Source organism: Gouania willdenowi, chromosome 11, assembly GCF_900634775.1.
Source record: "Gouania willdenowi chromosome 11, fGouWil2.1, whole genome shotgun sequence".
Taxonomy (NCBI): domain Eukaryota; kingdom Metazoa; phylum Chordata; class Actinopteri; order Blenniiformes; family Gobiesocidae; genus Gouania; species Gouania willdenowi.
The window spans coordinates 9,123,110-9,135,644 of record NC_041054.1 but is presented as its reverse complement, the minus strand read 5'-3'; the positions used below and the strand labels follow the sequence as shown (position 1 = coordinate 9,135,644).

The window sequence follows — 12,535 nt, the reverse complement described above, 5'->3', positions numbered from 1 at the left end:
AATCTAACAGATTGATTTATTACTTGTGTTCATTGAAAAATACATGACAAGAGGCCCTTGAAAAAATAATTGCATATTAAATCACACTATTGAGGAAAAAAAAAAAAAAAAAAAAATCGCAATTAGATTATTTTCCAAAATCGTTCAGCCCTAATGAGTAGTATCGCGATACCGTGAAGGAGTTACGCATACCTTATCATCTCTGCTACATCCGTCCCAAACGAGCCTGTCTTTTGTCCAAAAGTCTCGATTTCTGCCAGAAAATGTAGACTAGACATGCTAACATTGTTGAAAAATATCATGTCCATGTCTTAAATTTGGGCTAGACTGTTCTAGATTGACGTTTTATTTTTGATTATTTTGTGTCATGATAACATTATTTGGTTTTAATTCTAAACTTTTGCGAAGGTGCGGTCATTGTTTTACTACAGTTCTACTTGCAGTGTCACTTCTGCAAATTAAATTGGAGAAATTGCTCATATCTATTATTAGTTATTCTATTTCTAATAATAACACATCGATATTATATAACGCTTTTTTTTGGGGGGGGGGGGGGGGGGTACTCAAAGCCACTTTTACATAAGGCAAACAAACAAAGATATAAAGACATAAATCAAGAAGTTAAGGAAAAGCGAGTGTGAACAGGTTCCGTAATGAGTCTGTGTTCTATATCTTAACATATTCCTCTTGAGTTGCAAATACGTTCAAGTTAACTTTCAAATTGCTTTTGTTTTTCCTTTCCAAAAATATCTATCTATCTATATCGTGAGCCCGGTATCGTACATCGTCTCATCTCGTGAACTTTGTATATTGTCCCAACCCTGATTTTTTTTTTTTTTTAAAGTCATTTTTCATTGTTTTTAATTACTTAATAAGTTTTCTAGTACAAGTTCAAACCAGTTTAGGGCCGGTGTGAAACTTTAAAACTTCCCGAAGCCTGTTATTTTTTTTTTTTTTTTAAAGCCCTCACTGAGGTTATCAGCTGAATGAAAAAAAATCAAAGTTTTTACACATTAGCAGCAGTTTGTAGAGTTGAGGCTGGAGGAAGAAGGGCTTCAGTAAACGCAGTGTGTGCCTCATTGTGTTGCCTTCACATACTCTGCTCTCCCCACACAGTTGTCATGCCTACCCAGCTCTCTTATCTCAAAGGAACATCATAGTTTCTTACAACAGGAGGATGGAATGGTGAGGAAGGGGAAGAGGAGGAGGAGGGTAGGAGGAAGAGGAGGAGGAGGGGGTGCTTTTTTTTTTTTTTTTCAAAGTTGAGTGCAACTCATCACTCACCCAAACATCCGACAACAGCAGCAACAAATAAACACGCAAGGCTTGAAGGTGATTAGTTCCTTTCCCCGTTCACGTAGATAAGACAAGATAAGGGATAAGACGTATCCGCCACGCGCTCGTGCCAACAATGTGCAAGAAGTGCATAAAAAAAAAAAAAAAAAACAGCGCCATGAGCACGAGACACTCACAAATCACTGAAATACAAACATAAACAATAAACATTTGACAACAACAACAACTTCCTGAACTTGGGTAAAGTTTGTTTTTAAAAAAAAACAAAAAAGTTATCAAGACAACATCACACATGAGGGCAGTTACACAAGTTACACTTTGTCGCTAAAGAAATCAGCGATTTAAAAAAAAAAAAAAGAAAAAAAAAGATAAGAACAAATAATAATAGACATAATAATAATATTAATGATAAAATAAATCAAAGTTAGAAAAGGAAAATCACAAACCTAAAAGTGAAGCCACTCCGCGTTTCTTCTTCGCTGCTGTAAAAGCTTTGAAAGTTAAATCAAAGCAGCTCCTTCCATTTGTATGAGTGTGGCGTTAGTTGGGGGGGGGGGGGGGGTGTCCTGAGCTAAATGTAAATGACCATGCTCTCATTCAGCTTTGCTCCCTGTCTTTCCCTTTCCTTCACCGACTCAGGCCGTTACTTACTGACTTACTTACTTAGTTACTTACATAAGTGCCACTGCCGTCCGTCGTAAAACTACTGACGGCTACAGGCAGACAGACACTGGCAGCTCATATTTTGCCTCCTAACCGCGCGACTTCCTCCCGAAGACCGACCCCAAAAAAAAAAAAAAAAAAAACGTAGAAGAAGAAAAAAAAAAATCAATCATGCCCTCGCGGGTAGCGACAGCGTGGACGTTGTTGCAGCTGCTGCTGCTACGGGCTTGTATCGACTGCACCGCGTTAGTGTGCTGCTGTTTATTGTAATGTTTCTTACCTGTTGATCAAAATAAGCGTAGCCTCAGTGACTGTGTCTCTCTCAGCCTGGTTGGTTGGTAAGATGGTGGCGGGCTGGGTGGCTTCTGCTTCTGCTTCTGCTGCTTCGTCTCTTTGTGGGCTTTTTTTTGTTGTTTGTTGATGATGTCGGACGGGGTGACTGTGTCCAGGCTGTCTCTTTTTTTTCTTTGGCGTGAGAGGGAAAGAGAGATAGCTGAGCGAGGAGCGAGAACTGGGGCAGTTTTCAGTAGCAGGAGAATCCCGGTGGTGGTGGTGGTGATGATGGTGTGTGTGTGGAAACCGAACCAGGAGGACACACAGGGACGTTATCTGCTCCTCTTTTCTTTTCTTTTTTTTTTTTCTTTTTGTTCAGACTGTTTGTTCGCTTTGCTGTGACAGGACCTCTGCTGCTCTGTGGGCATTACGTCACAGGAGGAAGACACAGCAGCTCTATTAATATCAATAAGCCACCCGAAGACTGGCTCTTAAAGAGACACACACACTTATTGTTATCACTCACCCAGATCTCATAGTAACGCCTTCAACCACACATGGGCAACTTTTATCACTGCATGGGCCACAAGCATGTTATCATCTGAACCGAGGGCCACATTATTATTATTTTGTTTTTCCCCCACCATCTACCAAGTCACATTCCTTGTATTGTTTTAAACTGTAATTGGCAAATAAAACGTTTCTGATGATCATCATTCATGTCAGCATTTAAAATATTGACCAATCTGAGCATTATTACATGATAGTCAATTTTTATGGTGGTTTTGTATATTTTCCTGTCATTTTGTTGTTGTTTTTTCTGTATTTTTGTTGTTAGGGTTTTTGATTTTATGTTTTTTTTTTTCGTTTTGTTTTGTTTGTTTTTTTTAGGGGGGGGGGGGTTACCTGTATATTTGTTTAGTGTATTCATGTTTTGTGTTTTTGTTCAGTGTGTATTCTATCATAGTAACGCCTTCAACCACACATGGGCAACTTTTATCACTGCGTGGGCCACAAACATGTGATCGTCTGAACCGAGGGCCACATTATTATTGTTATTATTATTGTTTGTTTTTTCCCACTATCCACCCAGTCACATTCCTCGTGTTGGTTTAAATTCTACTTAGCCAATAAAACGTTTCTGATTATCAACATTCATGTATTTAAAATGACAAACTTGAGCATTATTACATGATATGACGAGCAATATTCCAAAATATGTCAAATTTTGTGGTTGTTTTGTATATTTTCCTGTCCATTTATTGTATTGTTTTTGTTATTTGTGTTTTTGATTTTATGTTGTTTTTTTTACCTGCATATTTGTTTAGTGTATTCATGTTTTGTGTATTCTAGTTTTTTGTGATTTCCGTTGTTTTGTTTCATGTGTTTTTAAATTAGTTTTGTGTTTTTGTTGTTTAGCAAATTTTTTTGTAGTCATCTTGTGTGTTTTTGGAGGAATTTTATTTTTTCTTTTGTGTATTTTTGTTGTCTTACGTTACACGTTTTCTAGTCATTTTGTGTATTTTGATATTTGATATTCTTCTTGCATTTCTTTAAAGTAATTTTATTTTTGTTGTCATTTTGTGTATTTCACTTTAAATTTGTGTGCTTTTTGGAGTCATTTTATGTGATTTCTTTGTCTATTTGTGTAATTTTGTATTTTTTGAGTTTATTTTGGAGGCCACACAAAATTCTACAGAGGGCCAAACGTGGTCCCCAGGGCGTGAGTTGCCCATTCCCCATGTCTTCCTTAAACCTAGCGTTCCCGGTCCAGCATGATTACTGCCTACTTCTAAATAAAGGAATGCAGTAGTTTTTCAATAATCACAAGAAAATAATAATAATCACTCGTCTTCAATACAGAACATTGCATGTTTCCTGTTTTCCCCTGCCATTGAAATATGCATGTTTGTTATGTATGTTGGTCAAATTGTAGCTTGGACCTGTTTTCACATAAACTTTTGAACTGTTTTTACTAAAAACTCCAAACATCTCTCATTTAATCTAGAAAATCTAAACTGATGGAGAAATCTAATTTGATGAATTCCCTAATGTTAATTTTGTTTGGCATCACTTATTGAAGTGGATAGATTTATTCATTATAATTGAAAAATTATGTAATAAAATACCTTTAAAAAACAGTTTTGGTGTCATAATCCGATCTGGATTGTTGTTATTTTAATAAGGCAGGTTGACAACAGTATTACTTACTTAATGCATGCTCTCCACATGTCTTGTCATTTATTTGAAGTGCTCTCGTTTCCCGCACCATTACAGACATCCCTGTTACGAATGTGATGGATATTCTCCTTAATCTGTGCTCAACATCACTTTGATAAAGTGTGATGATTTTTATTTATCATTTTCAAGCAGTTTTTGTTTTTTCATAATATGATATACATCTGTTGACTGGTGAGTTTTTTTGAGCCAGTTTTATTTGTCATTTTATTTGTCTGTGTTTTGATTTTCAACCTGTCAAAGAGGAAGCTTTCATTGCTGTAATGTGGGAATGTGGATCCCAAATGACTTCTGCTAAAATGTAAATTTTGAGTTGAATTTTCGGATTCTTTATTGTTCACAAAGGTTTGCTTTACATGCTAATATAAATTTACATACTTTTCAACCAATAGAAATGCATATTTCCCACTCTCCTATTTTCATCCTTTTCTTACACAACAGGTCACAAATGAACAAATTAACACAAGAATCTCTTTTACATCTGAAGATAAAAAGTACTGCTAAGCCCCATCAGTGGAGGAGTTTGCCAAGATAGCTGAACGTAAATGCATTTTAATACATTTGTATCAATGTAGAAGGTACTTTACAATATTTTCTTCTGGGAAAAAATATTTTTTAAAAAACAATCAAGTAAATATATTGATATTTCACAATAGAAATGGCCACTATCATACTTTTTGTTGGGATTACACATTAAATACAGAATGTAGCCTTAAAATATAACCACTGATATATATATATATATATATATCACTAGGGGTGGGATGACAATGAGTTCACAATGTGATACGGGCTCATAACAATATAATATTCTTTTGCTTTAATTCTGGACATGACCTTTTCAACTGAATAGGAATATAAACAATTAAAAAAAAACTACATTTGCTGAATCTAAACATGGGTGATCACAATAGTATGGTTGATAGTTTTATCTTGTGCAGTTTATCTTACACTCAGTTGAGGTTTTTTGTGCGTGTCTTTCTTTTTTTTATTCAAACAAAGCTCTTGTGATTTCCATTTGGTGTGTGTATTACAGACAGACTGTTTCTATGTGAAAATGGTATTAAACAAAGCAGTTGGTACTTTACTTTGTATCTATTGTGCTTTCTGGAAAAGGCTGGGTATATACAGTGCCATAATCGTATTAAGCTGGTTGCAGAAACGGTCAGAACCTTGCAGCACTGAGTCACCAGGAGGCCCCACCCTGCATTTTAGATTTTCCACTTCACACCCATGTTTGTCAGACACATAACTTACTTATATTTGCATCTGCCAAAGTCAAGTAATTTCCCCCCACAATCGTACTTTCTCCCATGACCATGTCAACTCATCAAAAACATTATCTCTTTACATAACTACACTTGGAAAACTTTGACTAGTTTCTCAGCTTGAGGAAGATCTGTGATTACAGATAAAGTTTAAGCAATCATGAAGTAAATACCTCCGAATAAGCAAAGTCTACGACTCTTTATTTTTCTTGTGTAGATAAAAACCCTACAATGTAAATTATTGAGGTGTTGGGATTCTGAAAATGTAAGATCTAAAAACAAACGTCAAAGCACTCATTAATGAGGTCATGTAACAGCGTGGTTCACTTTCTCTTTGGTCTTGGTAAATGTCAACTTGTTAATCTGGAAACCTGTTTGGGCTTAAAAATAGCTCCATCCAAACCATGATTATGACCACAACCAGCAAGTGTCAGTGGAAGAAATGAGACAAAAACCAGTGTCCCTTTTACTGTAATTCTTTTTTAAAGGGATACTCACCTTAAATGACAAAGACAACTCAACAAGAAGCCGATTATATGTAAACTCTAATAGAAGGCATTAGAGGCAATTTAGAAGTTGCATATATGCAATAGTATAAGACCTTTAAATGCACGTTAGTGGAGGTCGATATGTCTGACAAACTGATGATGTGATTAGTCAAGGAACTAAGTGCGCGCTTCACTATGGAAAGCTGTTTGTGCATAAATTGAAATGAGTGGTGTAAACCATAGTTAAGCTCTACTAGTGCTCAGATTTTAAGTATGTGTACTCAATGTTACTAGTGTGCATGTATACTTTAACACATTGAAGCAAAAAGTGTCACTAGTAGTACTGCCTTAGTCTACTAGTACTACTAATGATTATTTTGGCTTTGAGATTTCGAGGTTACTAGTAGTACTAGTAAACAAAAAAAAATATTCTACTCGTAAAGGCTTTTGGCGCACGAGAGTGCAAGTTGACCTTACTAGTATAGCAAAATCATCTATTTATAGACAGTTTTGTTTTTATGGTAGGTCGTTATCAGTGATATCAACTATAACATAGCTCTACTAGTACTCAAATTTGAAGTACATATACTCGCTTTTCGGTTTACTATTGTGAAGTACACGAGTCTTTTTGCTACTTTAGCTACAAGTGAAGCTAAACGTTTCACTAGTACAACTAGAGAAGAAAAAAACGACAATAGTAGCACTACTAAAGTGAAACGTATCATTCGTACTACGAGCAAGCCAGCCTATGCTAATAAAGGGGGTGGGGAAAAGCGAAGTCCCGCTTGCCATTGGTTTTCAAAAAGTTTACTTTAGTTCTACTAGTGAATCTTTTGGCTTTACTAGTGCAACTATTAGACCAAACACTCTACTAGTACTGCTAGTGAGATTTTAAGTTTACGAGTGGTAGTACTGGTAAACAAAATGTTGTTCTACTATTAAAGGTTTTTGGTGCACTATCGGGCGAGCAGACCTGACTAGTTAAGCAAAACCGTCAATTTTTTGCTACGAGTGGCACTAGTAAAGCTTTGAGTTTTTAATTATAACATATTATCTTAAGTCAAATTTGGTAACACTTTACTTGAAGTTTCATACATAAGGCTGACATTACGCTGTCATTATTATGACATGACACATACCATTAGTATGAATATGGTGTCATGAAGGCTATCATTAAGTGTCAGTAACCCTAACTCTTTGTTACTCTAATCCTAATTCTAACCCTACCTAACCCCTCTAGATCCCTCCACCCAACCCAAAAAATGCCAACATAGCTCCAAAGTTGTCCTAATTTAGCAAACATCACTTAATGACAGCCTTTATGACACCTTATTAATGCCAATGACAGATAATGACAGCGTAGTGTTGGCCTTAGGTATAAAACTTCAAGTAAGGTGTTACCCAAAATGGTGTTACTCATAGTATTAGTTGATTGGGGCATTCATGTAATGGTTGCCTATCGCTTCAACACCAGAGAAACACTTTACCTGAACATTTCTTCTGATGTTGGCTCTGTTCCTCAAAGAGTCAGTTCAGTCAAATATATCAAGCAGTTTAAAAAATTATTTTAAAGTCTGAATTTGTTCTATCTTTGAGTCAACACACACACACACAGGGGAAGGCTTGCCCTAATCCAAGTTGTCTACTTCCATGTGTTCAACTTTCGATCAAAAAATGCAAAGAGCGCTCTGTTTGTCAGCTGACCTTCACAGTAAGTGATTCGTTTTGATTAAGAATCATCGTTCACACGGCCAAGTCAGCTTTGATTAAATCTGATGGCCTGTAACCAATTCTGATGAACTTCCAGGGAGTTTCCTTGGTGAAAGTAATCTTTTTGAAATGCCAATTTTAGCGACATATTCGTTGGGTCCGAATCAAACTTGATGAAATCACCAACAAGCGTGAATTAACGATCTATACCAGAGTGTTCAACCTTTCCTGATGAGCTGATCATTGCCTGTAGGGTTGATTTAATGAATCTTCTTGGAAACGGTATGGCTTTTATTTACTGTGCAGCGTGATGGCTTGTTATTGTCTAGGTTCATTTCCTCCACTTTATCGATAAAGTGGCCATTCATGGCTCGATATGAGGTTGCTACAATTTAGTCAGCTAACAAGAAGAAGGCCTTGCTAATAACTAATCCACAATGACGGTCATCAACAGATGGGGTGTGTTGCCCATTCAGCCTTTTTAATTACACCGTACAAAGCCAATGTTGAATCAAAGCGCTCACGACAGTAGAGGGAGAGGGTTACACCTTGCAGATGACATTTCCAGTGCTGACAAGCCTTTAATGCCTTTTAATGATGCTCCACCTCAGACGCAATATTTAGGCATCAAACAATTAACCCAGTTTGGATATGACAAGCTGGGAAGATGAGAGCGTATCTTTCATCAGCTCTTACAGCCATTGTCAGCCTCAGATAGCGCGGGTTAATTAATACCTTTTTTATTATTGATACACTCGACCACCTTAATGTGAAAGTGTGGCTCGCCTGCTGAGTCACATGGCTCCAAGACATTATTTGCATATCTGTAATGCTCACCTCTACAACTGTGGTGTAGAGACAGGACAAATGGAAAAAAATCCTAGTCTCATGTGTAAATATGAAATAATGACACTTTTTATAACCAACATTTCTGTATAACTAGGGTTAAGTTTAAAGGTTTGGGATTTCTTAGGCATTTGGTAAACAGAAGAATGTTAAATCTAAGATTTTGGCTGCTTGTCTGCGGGTATTTTTAGGTGTCAGGAACCCATCCTGCATGTTGTTGTTCTTCTTCTTCTTCTTCTTCTGAAGAAGAAATCCTAATCACCAAATTTTGCACAAAGGTTCAGCCCAATTCCAGATTCTCTCAGCTGCAAAAACAGGCCAATAGTCCTAAAGGTGGCACCACAGAAAGCCTCTAAATTTAAAAAATGTGAAAATTCACAAAAAATCAACCACATGCGCAACAAATTTTCAACTTTCACCAAAATGTAGCCCCAATACTGAAGATACTTTTGTACTTTTAAACCTAGTGCAAATTGTGAAAACTGTAAAACATAATAAATCCATCTCCTTCTACAGTTTTTGCTAAAATTACACCAAACTTGTTAAAGCACACTTTTAGACTGTCCTACACAGAACATATTGTAAACATATAGTTGCAAAATCTTGCAAAATACTTATTAAAATAAAAAAGACCACTATTTGGAGTCATGGTAGATGATGTTTATATATCAGAATTTTATTGAATTTCGCTCTCATACAAACAACTAGAGTCAATGATAAAAAATTGTATTTTAAAACACCAATTTTTCAATTATGGAATCAATACATCTTTGTTAAAAACAAATTACCAACATCTCCATGCTGTCTGGATGCAAAATGTGTATTTTTTTTAATAACTGATTTTTAAAAAAATTCTGCCTTTACACACTAACAATTTTTTTTTTTTTTTTTAGCCTAATATTGCCTGGCCCCCGACCATTGCTGCGCAGCAGCTACAATTTCCACTTGGATTTTGTGATGCATTCAGTGGCGGTAAACTGATGATGTTTGAACTTGATACCCAAAGAATGGAAACATTGTGGTAAAATGCATTTCATTCCTTTGTTTACATTGACAAGTCATCATAGCTGAGTTTACATACAGGATGACATAAGTGTTTACACGCTGAGGGCAGATAGCCGACCCCGCTAAGACCCTCCATTGAGACATCCAGGTTCAATGGACGGCAAGTTTATTGTGGAAGTAATTAAACAATTTATAATTTACCAAACCTTGTTGCTGTGAGGCAAAAGTTCTAACCCCAACACAACCAGGCTGCCCTATTTTGACGTCTATTATCAAATTAAAATTCTGCCTTGCATCTGACAGTTTAATCGAAAATTTAAAAAAGTGGTGGAAAACGAAATTCCCGGTTTCTGTTGTGTCCGTTCTCTTGAGTCCATAGGTGTAAATGTGGAAGAACTCCATTGTTGAAACAAGCTGACTGCAGTTTTCTCAGGTTCTTCTGAAAAAGATTATTAGTTTCTCTACTTCATTAATTTAAGTTTATAAAAATAATATTAGGTGGAGAAAGCCTGACTTAAGCATATGTTAAAATATTCTTAAAAGGAAATCAACAATGCTACATTTGTAATCAAACTAAGTGTATTTTTCTTAGTTTAGCTTAGAGTTGGTTATTCTGAGCAGAATAAAAGAAATAAATAAATAAAAATAGTAATATTCTATGAAGCGGGTCAGAAAATGGATGGATGGGATATTCTACGAATTCTTGTAGGTAATAATTCTCCTGAAACAGAGGATCGACTTACGCGCATAGAATAAAATCATGGCGTGCAGTCAAACAAGTTTTAAAAGAGTTCACATAAAAGGGCAGGCCCGACGGGGAACAAGTGTATGAAAGAGGAAACAAAGGGCAGAGATACTCGTAAAATTTTGATTATATCTTATAAAAATTAAATCTGGTTTCAGTTTACAAGCCATGTGGTGACTGGTCAGTCTGCATCTCACTGGAACATTTTTAAACTTTTACGGACCCACTTCTGCTCACAAATCAACAGCTTGTTGGTCGCTTTTTTATCACCCTTGGGTTGCCATTGCCCTCATGCCTTTGTCTTTTCACACATGCACATGCACACGCACACACACATACAAGCACGCATGCACACTGGACTTTTTCTGGAGATTTTAAAAGGCAGTATACATACTTTAACTTTTACCACTGCAGTGCACTGGGATATAACCAAGTTTATCTAAAACCTTAGTGGTTTAGGAATAAAATTGTTAAAGCAAATTAGTTTAGATCAAGTAAATACAAAAAAAATTATGAAGCAGCTACAGGATGGACTATAGGATGGAAGAATCCAACAAACGCAGTCACAGAAATAGGTAAACAACATTTTCAGGCCTGTGTTTTTTTCCTTATTTGGAGTAAAAATGTATATTAAAAAAAGGACAGAGTTTCTAGGTAGTTTTGATCAACTATATCCACTAGGGCTGGGCGGTATAGCGGTTCATACCAAATACCAGTATATATTTTCGTTATGACATCAATTTTGAATATACCGCCGTCCCGGTGAATTTGATTATACAACTTTCAGAACACTACGCTACGCCGCGTTTCAGACGGGACCCTTTTCAACGTTGCACTTCTAAATAGGAAGGTAAACAGTAGCGCTCTGGTGTTAGTTATGGTGTAAATCATACGTGTAAATGGATAAGAAAGACAATTGAAAGCTCTGAAGCTGCATGTGAGCATGTGCCTGCGTGCGCATGCCTCTGCTACAGGATGACAACACTCACAGACACGGAGGCACGGTTATCTTTGCATGTCGGCAGTAATACACAAAAAAAAAAGAGCAAGGGATCGCAATTTGTAATTCCTACGTGGAAATAAGTCCTGGTGGAGCTGCAAACAAAACACTAAATTGTTCACCATAAGAAACCACCACATCACTGAGTATGCAGCATTTAAAGCTAGAAATCAAGCTAATGCTAAAGCATTTTTTTTTTACTTGTATGCACATGCTGTCAAAGGTCAACACTACAAGAAATTTTATTGCTTAATTGTGACCATCACCAGCCCTCCCTAAGGAAGGGTAAGAAATGTTTTATTATAGGGAAGATATAAAAAGGGAGAGCAGTGTTACACCTAGGTGGGGGGGGGGGAAGGAAGCAGGGAGGAGAGACTCAAGGTAGGAAATAGAAAGAGTGGGGAAGAATAGAATATTTTACAGTGAGGGTGAGATGTGAAGTTGTAGAACATATTGTGCTTAATATGTTGTGTAATCAAGCCAGTATAGTGACAAGTGTGAAGCTTAGCTATAAAGTTGGTGGCTGTGAACAGGGGGAATGAGTGAGTGGTAATACCTAAAGCAGGTATTTGGGATTAATGTGTCTAAAGTTAAGCCCAGTATGAGTTTTATCCCACATCCCAAGGCGTGCCAGTGCATCGTAGACCAGTAAATGTGCAAAAACCGCTAACGCAAACCCAGGAACTGCCCCGGGCTCGCAGATGTGTGGAATTATTCTACAATATTCACTCATCGTGACAGTAAAATAGACCATCCTAAATCAATCTACTGCAGTAATTCCTCTCTCAACCAGTAGAAAATGCTGTGAACACCTGATTATGCATAAAAAAAATACCGTCATAAACCGTTAGAATTTTGAAAAATACCATAATATACTTTTTGGTCATACCGCCCAGCCCTAATATGCAAGTTTGTATGCGTATACAAAAACATTTACAGTATGTATGTGCTTGTATGCATGTATATGTGTATGTAATTACTGATTTTGGCGTCAATGTGTGTA

General features: G+C 36.6%; 1 protein-coding gene across 2 annotated transcripts in view; it reads right to left on the bottom strand.

Annotated features, from left to right (window-relative positions):
- The window catches only part of trps1 (trichorhinophalangeal syndrome I), a 129,541-nt gene extending 126,826 nt beyond the window's left edge, over window positions 1-2,715 (bottom strand). The window contains exon 1 of one of the 2 annotated variants that reach the window (XM_028461192.1): window positions 2,240-2,715. The gene's annotated coding sequence lies outside the window, so the exon portion shown is untranslated. Of the gene's footprint in view, window positions 1-1,742; window positions 1,982-2,239 lie in introns of those variants that run through there. The other variant, XM_028461194.1, reaches the window with a different exon arrangement.
- Between the last annotated feature and the right edge of the window lie 9,820 nt (window positions 2,716-12,535).